We start from the raw sequence: 12,405 nt of genomic DNA on the forward strand, positions 1-12,405 counted from the left end.
TGATAGAAATTTGTGCCACCCACTGACTGCTCAGATAACTTTCCCAAATTTGTTAAAGTAAATATGATTTATTTTAAAATCCATCCCAGAAATAAAAAGTCAGAAGCACACTCCCCTGCCCTGTGTCAAACTACTTGCTATATAAACAGCCTTTCTACATCACACCTGTTTTCCTTAGGGCTCCTTGTACCCCAGCTGCAAAGGATGATTTTGAAGGGACAAGGGTTTGTTCTTGCTTCACAGCAGGGCTGGATTAGAATGCTTTCTGCTCCCTTCTGTCAATGGGACAAACTTCCCCAGTCAGAGTCAGACAATTTCCCCCTAAAAGTAGTAATAATAATAATAATAAATATCAGTTGATTCTGAGCCACACTGTTGTGTCCCTGATGATGTCACTGGCCAGAGATGGATTTAGGGCAGGGTGACCAGTTCTGCTGCAATGGACACAGAGCATAGAGGGTGCTACAGGGCAACTGTGACATAGTGAACCGAGGAGAACAGATAGTGAGAATTGGGCGCCACTGAAATTTGAAACACCAAAGTCTGCCCCTGCACTGGGAGCCTAATGGGCTCCAATTTGTTCCTGAAGTCCTTTGTGGTGAACTCCCAAACCTCCTCACTTGCTTTCATCCACTTCCTGAGCTTCCTATTCTGCTGGCAGTAGTAAAATGAAGGGGAGCAAGTCTCTGACTGTGCTCTACTTTCTGCATCCTGACATGAGTCAGACACCATGAAGGAAGGCAGAGAAAGTGGTCTCCTTCACTTCTTCCATTCCATTAGCTGCCATAGGTGGAGTAACAAAGGTGGAATCCACACACATATAAAAAACGTTCTGAAAATGCTTTTTTAAAAAAGTATGTTTAAAAATACATTGAATTGTCCATAAGGCTCACCATCGCCGTCTAGTGTAACATTGTATATTGCACTTAAAACACACATAAAACATTTTATTTGCAGCTGTACAGTACAGCTGAGTAAAGAAGCTAAAATGTGTGGAGGGAGGGATCTGTAGTTGCACAGGTAAGTGGAAGGTAGGAAGAGAGGGGATGAATTAAAATCAGTGCCACGAAAGAACCTCCACTCTGACATCACGTAGGATTAACAGAGAGCCAGGGTACCATGTTGGCAGAGGTAAAACATAACAGACTTTAATTTCCTGCTTGCAACTTCTAACCTCCCTGCACAGTGCCAACCACTGGTCCTTGTGCAAACACAGCTAACACCACAGTATCAACCCATGAAGATCAAGTTCACTTTCTCAACGGAACATGACTCAGCCAGTTTATCCAGATGGTGTGGAAGGTCAATAATGAGTGAGTAAGACCTACAATGAGATTCACCAGACAGGGTTCATATTCCAGTCATTGCCTGCTTAGAGAGGCATTTTAATTCCTAAGTGGGAATGGCTGAATGGTTTAAAAAGAATAAAACTGGTGCTTGTTTCCACACTCTTGGGTCAGGTGGATTTTTAAACTTGCAAAGTAGGCTTGGAGTTCTTCCCCTCTTACTCCTTGACACTGTGGCCTCACAGCGTCAGCAAAATAAAAGTTCCAGTCCTTTTAAACTTCCTTTAAGTTATTCAGTTACAAAATGAGTCATTTTGTTTGAGCATACGATTTAAAATGTGTAGTTTAAGATAACTCTTGTTATTTATATTAACTCTTGGAAAAATGGACAAAACGTACCTCCCTAAAGAGGGGGGGGTGTGCTTCCTCTTCACATGTCTTTTGACTCCAGTTCCCATCAGCTCCAGTCTGCATGGCCAATAGTCAAGGATGCTGTAAGTTGTAGTCCAACACATTGGCAGAGTGCTGGAGTGGAGGAGGCTGCTGGGTTGAGGAAGGGTGCCCTAACCATAAGTTCACAACTAACCCTGATTTACTAAAAACACCCCCAGCTGCCAGATCTTGCCCAGCTGCCTCACCAACACCTGAAGTACACAAACAGTGAAATAGAAATTGTAGGCAAGAAGATGTATAAATCATACAAATTATTTTTAGGGGATCTGTAAAAAGACTTTACAGCCCAGTTTAGATGGAAGATGATAGCAATGTAGGATCTGGTGGGACAAAGTTCTATCAGAGTCTACACACTTGTCACTAAATACATGAGTTGTGTGTTCCTAGAGGAAGGTTTAAAGACTATGGTACTGCCAATCTATACCATCAAGCATCATTGGGAAGCCCGAGGCATAAATATTAAGCTTGCGCTATTAAATTTAATAAAAACTGCAAGGCTGCGTCTCTCCATTCTTTGGGTTCTTTATCTTTAAACCAGATCTTTGGAGGTGGCAGCTGTTCAACTAAAAGAGTCACTCAGATGGAAGACTGTCCTTCGATAGCCCACCAAAGAGAGCCAGTGTGGTGTAGTGGTTAAGAGCGGTAGTCTCGTAATCTGGTGAACCAGGTTCGCGTCTCCGCTCCTCCACATGCAGCTGCTGGGTGACCTTGTCACACTTCTCTGAAGTCTCTCAGCCCCACTCACCTCACAGAGTGTTTGTTGTGGGGGAGGAAGGGAAAGGAGAATGTTAGCCGCTTTGAGACTCCTTAAAGGGAGTGAAAGGCGGGATATCAAATCCAAACTCTTCTTCTTCTTCTTCAAACAGAGAAGTGGTTTTGCCATTCTTCTGGAGCAGACATTTGTCTGTTCCTAGGCTTGCAATTCCTTTTGTAAAATCTGCAAAACTCCTCTAGTTGCAGCCAGTGAGGAGATGGCATTTCATGCTTCTCCCGGGTCCTTCGGGCTCATTAGGAGACTTGCAAGCTTAGGACCAGCCATTTGACTCACTACTAGCAAAACAAAGGTCCACAGAGCTGATCAGGCAATGACACCAATAGAGGCATCTTAAGCAAAGCTACCAGAACCTCTAGGGGTGATTATAAGAATATGATCAGAGGGCGGGGGCTGCCAGTATGGAAGTTTGTTTGTCAGAATGTATATAATGATTAATTAGAAATAAAATATCTAAGGGGTCAGTGATGTGCCCCTTCCTAGTGAACAAGCCTCAGATTGATTTATTTATTTTAAACTAGCAGTAGTCTGAAGGAGTCCTGAGTGTGAATTTATAGTATTGGATAAAATAATGGGTGGCTCTGACCTTGATCACAATAGACTGCTGCTATGTCCCTGTTCATTCCAAAAGACATAATCCAGAGTTTTGCTATTGAAAGTTTGGTGCATTTCTTTATATACGAATTCAAATGTGCAATAAGAAATGCCTCATAAGATTTTCCAGTATATATTTGGGTTTAATTTAGTTTAAAAGGAAGATATAATGGTTTAATATCTAGGGTGGCCTTAAACTAGCAAGCTTCATAACAAGGATTTACTCTTGCATTTATTCATCAGACAGATAATAAGTGCATCCTTTTCTCTTGTCAAGAGCATTCAGCACAGGAAAGGACATGGCATTATGGTAGATTATTTTACATTCATTTTAATAATGTAGTTTAAATAAAGATGTAAAACTCTTTATATAACACTGTCTGCATCCAGCCATCCCTGAAGGTTATCGAGCCAATTGCTATAGTTTCAAGGACAGTCTACTTAGTACCTTAAGAATTTTCATTGTTGTGCTCTAGTTCACATGTTTATTTTTCTGGATTCCCTCCAAGACTCTTTCAAACTAATGTGGTTCAATGATTCAATGATTGATTGATTGATTGATTGATTGATTGTAAACCTGCACTGAAGTCCAAACTATGAACTTGTTCTCTGGCCTTAGACAAGCCATCTTCTCTCAGCCTCTGACCTGCTGAAGCTGATCTTTGGAACATCTGAATGGCTCAGACCATTGACACGATCACCCCGAGTGCCCTCTCCCACTTAGTAGAGCCCACTTGGCTCCTTGGTATGCTCTAGAGTTTAAGGCAATGAGACAAGATAGAAGATGGCTTGAATGCAATTGAACACTATTGAACCTACTCAGTAGTACTGAAGGCAGCATAGAAAGCATCCTTTGCTGCCTCCATTGCATCCTTACTTTGGCACAGCTTTTCTGGGTGATGTGGGGCCTTTTACAATTGGGTCTGAAGGAGGTAACAGACCAATGGTAGGTTGGCATGACTCGTTTGCAAATTTTGAGGATAAAACCACTTGCATCTCCCGGGGCCTTGACTCCACCGTTACAGCAGATGGAATGCCTTCCATCAGCTTTGGCTGGTGGCCCAGCTATGCCCCTATCTGGACAGGGATAACTTAACTACTGTCATTTATGATCAGGTAAACTCTAGTTTAGATTACTGCTATGTGTTATATGTGGAGCAGCCTCTGAAGAGGGTTCAGAAACTTCAGCTGATGCAGACTTCAGCACCAGGTTGCTCATTCAAGGAAGACAGTTTGAGCATGTAACACCAATCCCGGCTCAACTGCACTGATTGCCGGTTAGTTTCTGGGTGCAATTTAAAGTGCCATTTTTTACCTATAAAGCTTTAAATGGCTCAGGTCCACAATACCTCAAGGATTGCCTCTTCCCATATGCACTGACCCTCATCATCTGAAGCCATTCTTTGTGTGCCCCCCTCCATGAAAGGTCCAAAGGGTGGCAATACGAGAATGAGCCTTTTCTGTAGTGAATTCCTGTTTGTGGAATGCTCGCCTTCGGGAGACAAGCCTGATACCCTCATTATATATCTTTAGGTGCCAGGCAAAAAAACTTACTCTATAACCAGGCCTTTGGCCTTTAACTATCTCTGGCCTTTTAGAAGCAGGCAGGGTGTTTTAAATGGATTTCTCCTTCCTCTTGGTTTTAATGCATCTATGTGGGATTTATTATCAATGTAGTTGGTTATAAACTGCTTTGGGTCTCCCTGGGCAAGATAAAGTGACTGACAGATATAATAAGGTAAAGGGACCCCTGACCATTAGGTCCAGTCGTGGCCGACTCTGGGGTTGCGGCGCTCATCTCGCTTTATTGGCTGAGGGAGCCGGCGTACAGCTTCCGGGTCATGTGGCCAGCATGACTAAGCCGCTTCTGGCGAACCAGAGCAGCACACGGAAACGCTCTTTACCTTCCCGCTGGAGTGGTACCTATTTATGTATTTGCACTTTGACGTGCTTTTGAACTGCTAGGTTGGCAGGAGCTGGGACCGAGCAACGGGAGCTCACCCCGTTGCGGGGATTCGAACCGCCAACCTTCTGATCAGCAAGTCCTAGGTTCAGTGGTTTAACCCACAGCGCCACCCACATCCGCTACAGATATAATAAATAAAAATAAAATAACAGTGTGAGCTGTCACCATAGAACAACATCTGTAGGAGCAGAGGACAGAGGACCTGCCTCTGGAAGCAGGTAGGAAGAGTACAACTGAACAGGACCCACCTATGGGAAGCCAGAGGAGGTACCACCCACCTTGGGCCTGCCCATAAAAAGCAAGACTAGAGTGAGAGACTAGGATGATACCCGCTGTTTCCAGAAACTCTTCTCACTGCAAGAATTTTGGGAGTGAGTTTGTTTGGACCCTGAGTGGGAATGCAGAGGCTGACAGCAGGGCCATCTTTACCCAGGGTTGCAAGGGGTGCGGGGCACCCGGGCGCCAAATTCTGGGGCGGCACCAGGCACCCGCCGCTGAAGCCGCCTAAGCTCTTAACTATCTACCTGTTATGAAATAATAAATAATTTTGATCAAGCTAGAAAAACAAAATACATATATACCTAGGTATTGCTGAAATGTATACCTACTGTTTCACTAAAGGACTTTTGACTTTGTGCGCTCATTTACCAAAAACGAGCCGCGCCAGCGGTGGCACTTTTCATTCACAACGGCGGCACTTGTCAGACTCACCGATGGCACTTGTCATTCTCAACAGCACCGTGCACGCGAAATTAACTAAATTTGGGGGCATTGGATGAATCTTTGCACCCTGGCGATGCATATGCTAAAGACGGCCCTGGCTGAGAGGGAGGGTGTGTCAGAAGGTAAATGAACCAATGTGTGTGTATATGTATTTATGTATATGTACTTTGTATTAATGTAACATTTTTATATGTAAATGTATATTTTTGTAATATTTTGTATAAGTTGTCTGTTGTTGCTTCTGTTGTTTGTATACCAGATATTTTTAAATATATATTAAATAATCAATCTCACATATCCCTGGGAATGTATGTGCAAGTGGACTTTATATAGATTCTGTTTGTACATAATCGGAAAACTGCTTACAAGAAAATCCTTGTACAAGCTCTTTATGTTCCTAATAAATGAGAGCAACTCAAAAAGTTGAATCAAATAACTATGAATGCTGAATCTCTTAATTCTGGTACAGTAAGTGCAGACACTGTGGTTTTGCTCATCTATTTACTTTACACACGCTAACATTCTACCTGACAGACTAGTATTATTAAAGTACAGAAGAAAATGAAAGGTCATTTGATCTGGCCTTTCAGGGATAAAAATAAATAAATAAATCCTGCTTAGACGATATACTGAAAAACAGCTTATCAAAGGTGTAAAAATAGGCCAAACACTTAAAGCACTAGGCACCAGAATTTAATAATCAGTATAGACTTTCTGAAAGATCCACTTATGAAACACCTATAAGTGATACATCTTACCTCATTTATGAGCCGAGGGAAAGTTCACAGCTGTTGAAGATACTATTAGAAAGTTGCTCACAATTTTTATACATCCAGGCAATTTAGAAAAAGAAAGAAAGAAAGAAAGAAAGAAAGAAAGAAAGAAAGAAAGAAAGAAAGAAAGAAAATTCCTATAGATGCAGAATTAACTTATGCCCTCTTTGTTCCTACACATAGGGGATCTATGTGTAGAAGGGGGCAGTGGTGCCTCCACAGGAGTCCCCTATACCACAGGGTTTCCACATTCCCACTACCTTCCACAGACTTTGCCAATTCAGTCACCCATGACTACTGCGTGGGTGTCAGGCGGACAGGGCTTAGGGAAGTTGTGAAGCTTTTGATATGTGCCAGTTGAAACTAAATTCCCCCGTTCTGGCAATGCTATTTTTAGGATAAATTATCTGTGAGAATACAAAAATCACAAGCAGGGGATGCAGCAAAATGTTGTATTGGGGAATGACTTCTGTTCAGGGTTCCAACCAACTTTGCTATTCACTTTCAGAGTTCAGAGCTTTAACATCATCATAGCCTACTTTTTCTCCCCTCTTCCTTTTATTTAACATCTGAAGAAGAGTTCTGGAGAACTCAGAAGCTTGCACATGATTTTGTGTGCCAGTTAATTGAGTCTTACTAATCACACCATATATACATACCAAGAATAAGAATTGAAGTATCTTTTGGTTGCTGAAGTCAAGAAAGCTGATGCTCATGTACCTTGTGCAAGTATATTGCAGGAGACTTCATGGCAAGAATTTTAAGATTATAAAAATCCTTTTAAAAGTCAATGACAAATATGACAAGCTTGCTACTTCTGTGCTGTGCTAGCTTAGAGAATCTTGATGGGGCGAAAAAAAATACTGTGATATTTTAAATTGAAAGTATCTCTTATTCTGTCACTCCAGCCTGTGTGAACTGCTCTATTTATTGAACACAGTGAATGAAATTGGACCTTAGTTCTTCAGTGCTCACCTAATAAATTCCACTTAGGTTCAGTACAGAACTGCCCGCTGGATAGCAATATTTGGTGGTTGTTGTTTTTAGTCAGGTAAAAAGTAATTTAAAAAAATGTATTATTTCTAATCCTGTACATCAAAGCTTTTTGGAAATAAACCCTTGTTATTCATGCTTTGGTCCCAAAGTCTATTTGGGTCTGCTATCAAGAAAGCCAGGTATGGGTCAGTTCCTGGATCCTAAGCTTTTTAAAGAAAGAATTAACTTGGGACAAAATAAAGTGGAATGGGCCTGAGAAAGCATATGACGCCATTTCTGAAACGATTATATTGGCTTCCAAAATGTTTGTGGGCTTAATTCAAAGTGCTGACTAGACCTCAGTGGCTTCAGCCCAGTGTCCTTAGGGGACTCTGAATCCATCTGCTCCTTAAGATTGCTGTTTCTTGTTGGTTGACATTGAACATTGTTCTGGGTGTTTTATTGTAGCTACCACAAGATGCTTTAGCATTTATTCTCCCTGGCACATGAGAGATTCCTGCAGTGAGCCTCAGTCCCATAGAAGCTCTGCCTGCAATAAGGCTTCTTCCAAAATAAGTTTGTTATTTTATATGTGTCAGAGGCTGCCCTAGGTCCCAGCTCACAAAGGACCAACGCCAGGTCGTTGTTATATGAAATAGTCTTTATTTAAGTTCTGTTTCATTCTTACATTCTCAGCGTGCACCTCTACGTCTCGAACCCTAGACCGCCGAAGCTCCGTCTGAGTCTCCTCCCCCCAGGCACCAGTTTAAGACCCTAGCCTTGCTCCACCTCTTCCTTTGTTCTTTCCTCCTCTGGGTCCTCTTGCCTGTCGAGGACTCACCTTTCCTAGACTCTTCAGAAGCTGAGTCTCCCGAGTCCTCCCCCAGCCTTCGGCGGGCTTTAGGACCTGGTTCCCACTCCGGGCTGTCAGCAGTCCCGCGCGCCTGTACATTTGAACTTGGCGCGCGCGCGCAGCCCGACACCTTCCTCCTCACTGCTACACAGCTCCTGTCGCTACTCTCCTCCCCAGGGGTGCTGCCTGGCTCTGACTTCCCCTCCATTCCCTCACTCTCCGACGGGGGCGTGGCCAGACCTGACTCCTCTTCCCCCCCACTGCGCTCCGGTGGGGAAACTGGTCCTGATCTCCAGCTACTACTTTGGGAGTCTCCGCTGGCCCCTTGCTTCTGGTGTGTCCCCTCTGGGACCCCCTTCTCCCTGGCCGTCGGCGCCCCCTTCTGGGAGTCTTCTGATTCACTGGAGAGGCTTATGGAATCTCTCGATTCACTGTCATTCTGTTCTCCGCTACCTTCAGATTCCTCCCCCTCGCTCTCCATTTCCTCTCTCCCCTGTGGCTCAGTCCCTGAGCCCCTGACAATATGGTACTAAAAATAAGATACAAATGGTACATGCTATCAAGCTTCATGCTATCAAGATACTCTATGTGGTAGACTTTTGCTCATCCAGTTAGGTGTTACCCACTTTCCTTGGCAGTAAGAAGCCCAGTGTGTGGGGGTACAACAGGTTTTTGTTTCCTTTAGATGAGATAGTGAGCCCTGGGAATATCCTTGTCCTTGATATCTATTTAGAAACAGACAATCTGAGCCCCCTGAAAGCAAGTAAACCTCTACAACAGACATCATAGCCACCATAGGAGCCAACTCCTAGGATCCCCACAATAAAATATTTCAGGGGACTGGGTCCCTGCAAAATTGATGGGCATTTCCATTCAAATGGTGTGTGTGCACCATGACATGTGATTGATTATGCAGGGTGGGGCTTACCTGGGTCTCTGCAATATTTCATTCAAATTGGCACCCCCTGAGAGCCACTAACCCTGTTTCACATTCCTAAAGTGCAACTGCACCAAGAATCCCAGTTTCAGCCAACTCCAGATAAGAACTCTTAGTTTTCTATAAATGCATGTGTTCAGATTCAATGAACTATTTGCTTCTATTCACTAATGGAAGGGTGTCACCTTTCAAAAGTAGAGGAGAGAGTTCTCCAGTTACCAATAAATATTGCTGTTCTTTCCTTTTCTTTTTAAATCCCTATGTTGCTTTATGATTGGCCTGTTTACAATAATCAAGACAGCAAAGTTCATAACAATATTTGTCATATGTGTGGATATGGTCATTATATAGTTTAGTCACTAGGTGGCAGTGGACTTACTTGGATGGAGTCTGTTACTGTACTGTCTTTAACTGAGATAATAAAGATCTTGGCCAACCCTCAAACTGGTGTGCCCTCTAAGCTTTCCATAACATCTAGTAAGTTTTCGAGTGTATCTTATTATTCTTGCACATCAGGAATTTCAAAATCTACATGAACTGTACAACTGGGATCTTTATGAGAGCTGTTCCCCCCCCCCATATGCTCCATGGCTGGTGGTACTTTTTTTTAATGTCAAAAATTTACACAGCAACAACAAAACATCTAAGACACTTCCTCTGAAAGAAGTTATATGTGCTTTGCTGCAAGTGGCCTCATTTTGCAAAGTCATGGTAATATGTAATGAAAGGAAAGTGCAGAAGACTACAAAACAACCTAATCAAGTGCAATAATGAATATTTCAACAGGCCGACATTTCAAAGTTTTAATTAAAATTACTAGTGCTATTGATATTGTAATGTCTTTGGGTAACACAGAGGCGAGTCATCACAGGCTTCCCAAATGGACTTCATTACACATGCAATTAATTATAGATATTGCTGCTGAAACTACCCTGGGATCTCTGAGATTTAAAGCAAGTGCTCAAGCATTTAAGTGTAGAAGGTAGCTCCGCTAGAACCAGCAGCAGATTAACTGCTGTTATACTTAACCCAGATACCGTATCTCTGGGCTAGGTGTCAGAATCTTTTCCACCAGCTCCAGGCTTTACCTATCTACTTCAGCAACAGTTTCTACTCCTGCACTGCAGCCTCAAATGAAAACACATTTTGAAAACTAAAGCCAAAGTTGCAATGGTTTTAAATACACACCCCATCTAGCAATCAACACACACACTCTCTCTCTCCCTCTCCCTCTCTCTCTCTAAGCAGCTCTGTGAGCTGGAAGGCAAAGGAAAGTTTTAATCAAAATGCATTGCTGTACCCTCACTTTGACAATGCCTCCTTCCACTGCTCCCAGCCCACTCTGATGATCCTTCAGGACACACGGTGCTGTTCTGACAAATATTTCCTGACTAAGATGATTATTTCTACACTGCCAGACGTACGTGCAGAAGAGAAACAATGGCTTCTCTTAGAAAAAGTGAAGTGTACTTTGGAATTTGCCACTTTCAAATAGCAGCAGTGTCAAAGAGCAAGCACCAAACCTCAATGCAGATTTTAAAAGCAAGAGTTGATATGGCCCAAAAGGAAATGAAATCATTATTTGGAGACTATCTTTTAATGCATTCCTCCCCTTGCTCCCACAGCTCACCATTAAAGGAAGTTAAAGCTATTGTCAAAGCCTTCTTGCTTATGTACATTGGTGAGCTGCAGCCACTCTGGGATCAAACTTATTTTAGAAAAGATGAGGAGCAAGGCTGCAGCTTTCAAATAACCTTTCCTCCTTTTCCCCCCAGGTGAGGTTACATTTCCTACATTCTGATAGCATCCTTCATCCAGCCTCTTTGTATACTTCTTTTTGCTCAATCTTGCTGCCATATTAATTATATTAAGTGATTATTATATTATATTATATTAGGCAGTCGCTTTCCTCACAAAAGTGACCCAAAGCAACTTAACACAGTAGAAATAAAGAGCCTAAAACATAAAAATATATATGTACAAATAAGACCAATTTTACAGATCTCACCACACTAAAAGAGGATACAAATATATGAAACCTTTTTAAAAAGGCAAGTATTTGCCTGGCACTATTTGGATGGAGAGAGGCCTGTTGAAATTCTCTACCTGGCCTCATTGCAGAAGAATCCAGAAGGCAGCCAAAGCTATTGATTCCTCCTTCCCCTTACTCGTCTTGCTCCACCTCAACATCAAATCTCCTGGACCAGCACACCATGCCTATCTGACTGCTCCCCTTTTTCCTGCCCATTTCAAGCTGGTGTCGCTTATATCAGACATTCCCAGCTGTCGAATATACCCCACAGAGAGAAAACAACTTCTTCATTCACATTGCTTCTTCACTAACTGAGCATGAACTATCGCTCTTAATTAAACTGAAGCACCACTGGTGTATTTGTTTGTTTAGTCAAAATACTTACATATTAATTTTCTGCCTGACAACAGGCCCTTAAGGTGGCAGATGAGAAGCAAAAATGTGCTTGTGTACACATCAGGTGTGTGTTTTTCAAAGAAAATGCTGATGGGAGCAGGGATGGGATGTCCACTTTCCAAGCCTTAGATACTACTGCTGTTGTGGGTGTTCCAACTGATGCTCTTTGGAGGCTTCACAGGGAGAACAGCACACACCCATATACACACCTGGTGTGCACTACCTGGCAACCTTTTGGAAGCAAAACATCTCATCAAGTCAACTCAGTAGGCTGCAGCTCCTGGATCTTCACTGTGCCATAGAGAAGGTTATTGGGGTGATGATGGAAAATGTCTGCTCCCCAAGCCTTAGATGTTGCTGCTGCTGCTGCTAGGAACATAGGAAGCTGCCTTATACACATCAGACCATTATTGTTTGCACTGAATGACTATCCAGAGGAATATTTGTACACAGAGCATTTGCTGTCACCCTTCCCAGTTTGGCTGCTCCAACCACTGCTCTTCCAAAGGTTAACCAAGAGTATACTAGATGTTTAACAACAAAAATCTAAATTTAAAAAGTAGTATGACCATAAGTCACTAGGTATGCCTGTTGATAAAACCACATGAATAGCCCTTTCCACTTACAAAAGTATTGTTGCTTGCG

The 12,405-nt window shown here is 42.6% G+C and overlaps 1 long non-coding RNA gene across 1 annotated transcript in view; it reads right to left on the reverse strand.

The window, feature by feature from the left end:
• LOC114596203 (uncharacterized) overlaps nucleotides 1-12,405 on the reverse strand; it is a 516,878-nt gene that overhangs the window by 342,388 nt on the left and 162,085 nt on the right. The window lies entirely within an intron of this gene.

The sequence above is a fragment of the Podarcis muralis genome, chromosome 4 (assembly GCF_964188315.1).
Source record: "Podarcis muralis chromosome 4, rPodMur119.hap1.1, whole genome shotgun sequence".
NCBI classification, from domain to species: Eukaryota; Metazoa; Chordata; class Lepidosauria; order Squamata; family Lacertidae; genus Podarcis; species Podarcis muralis.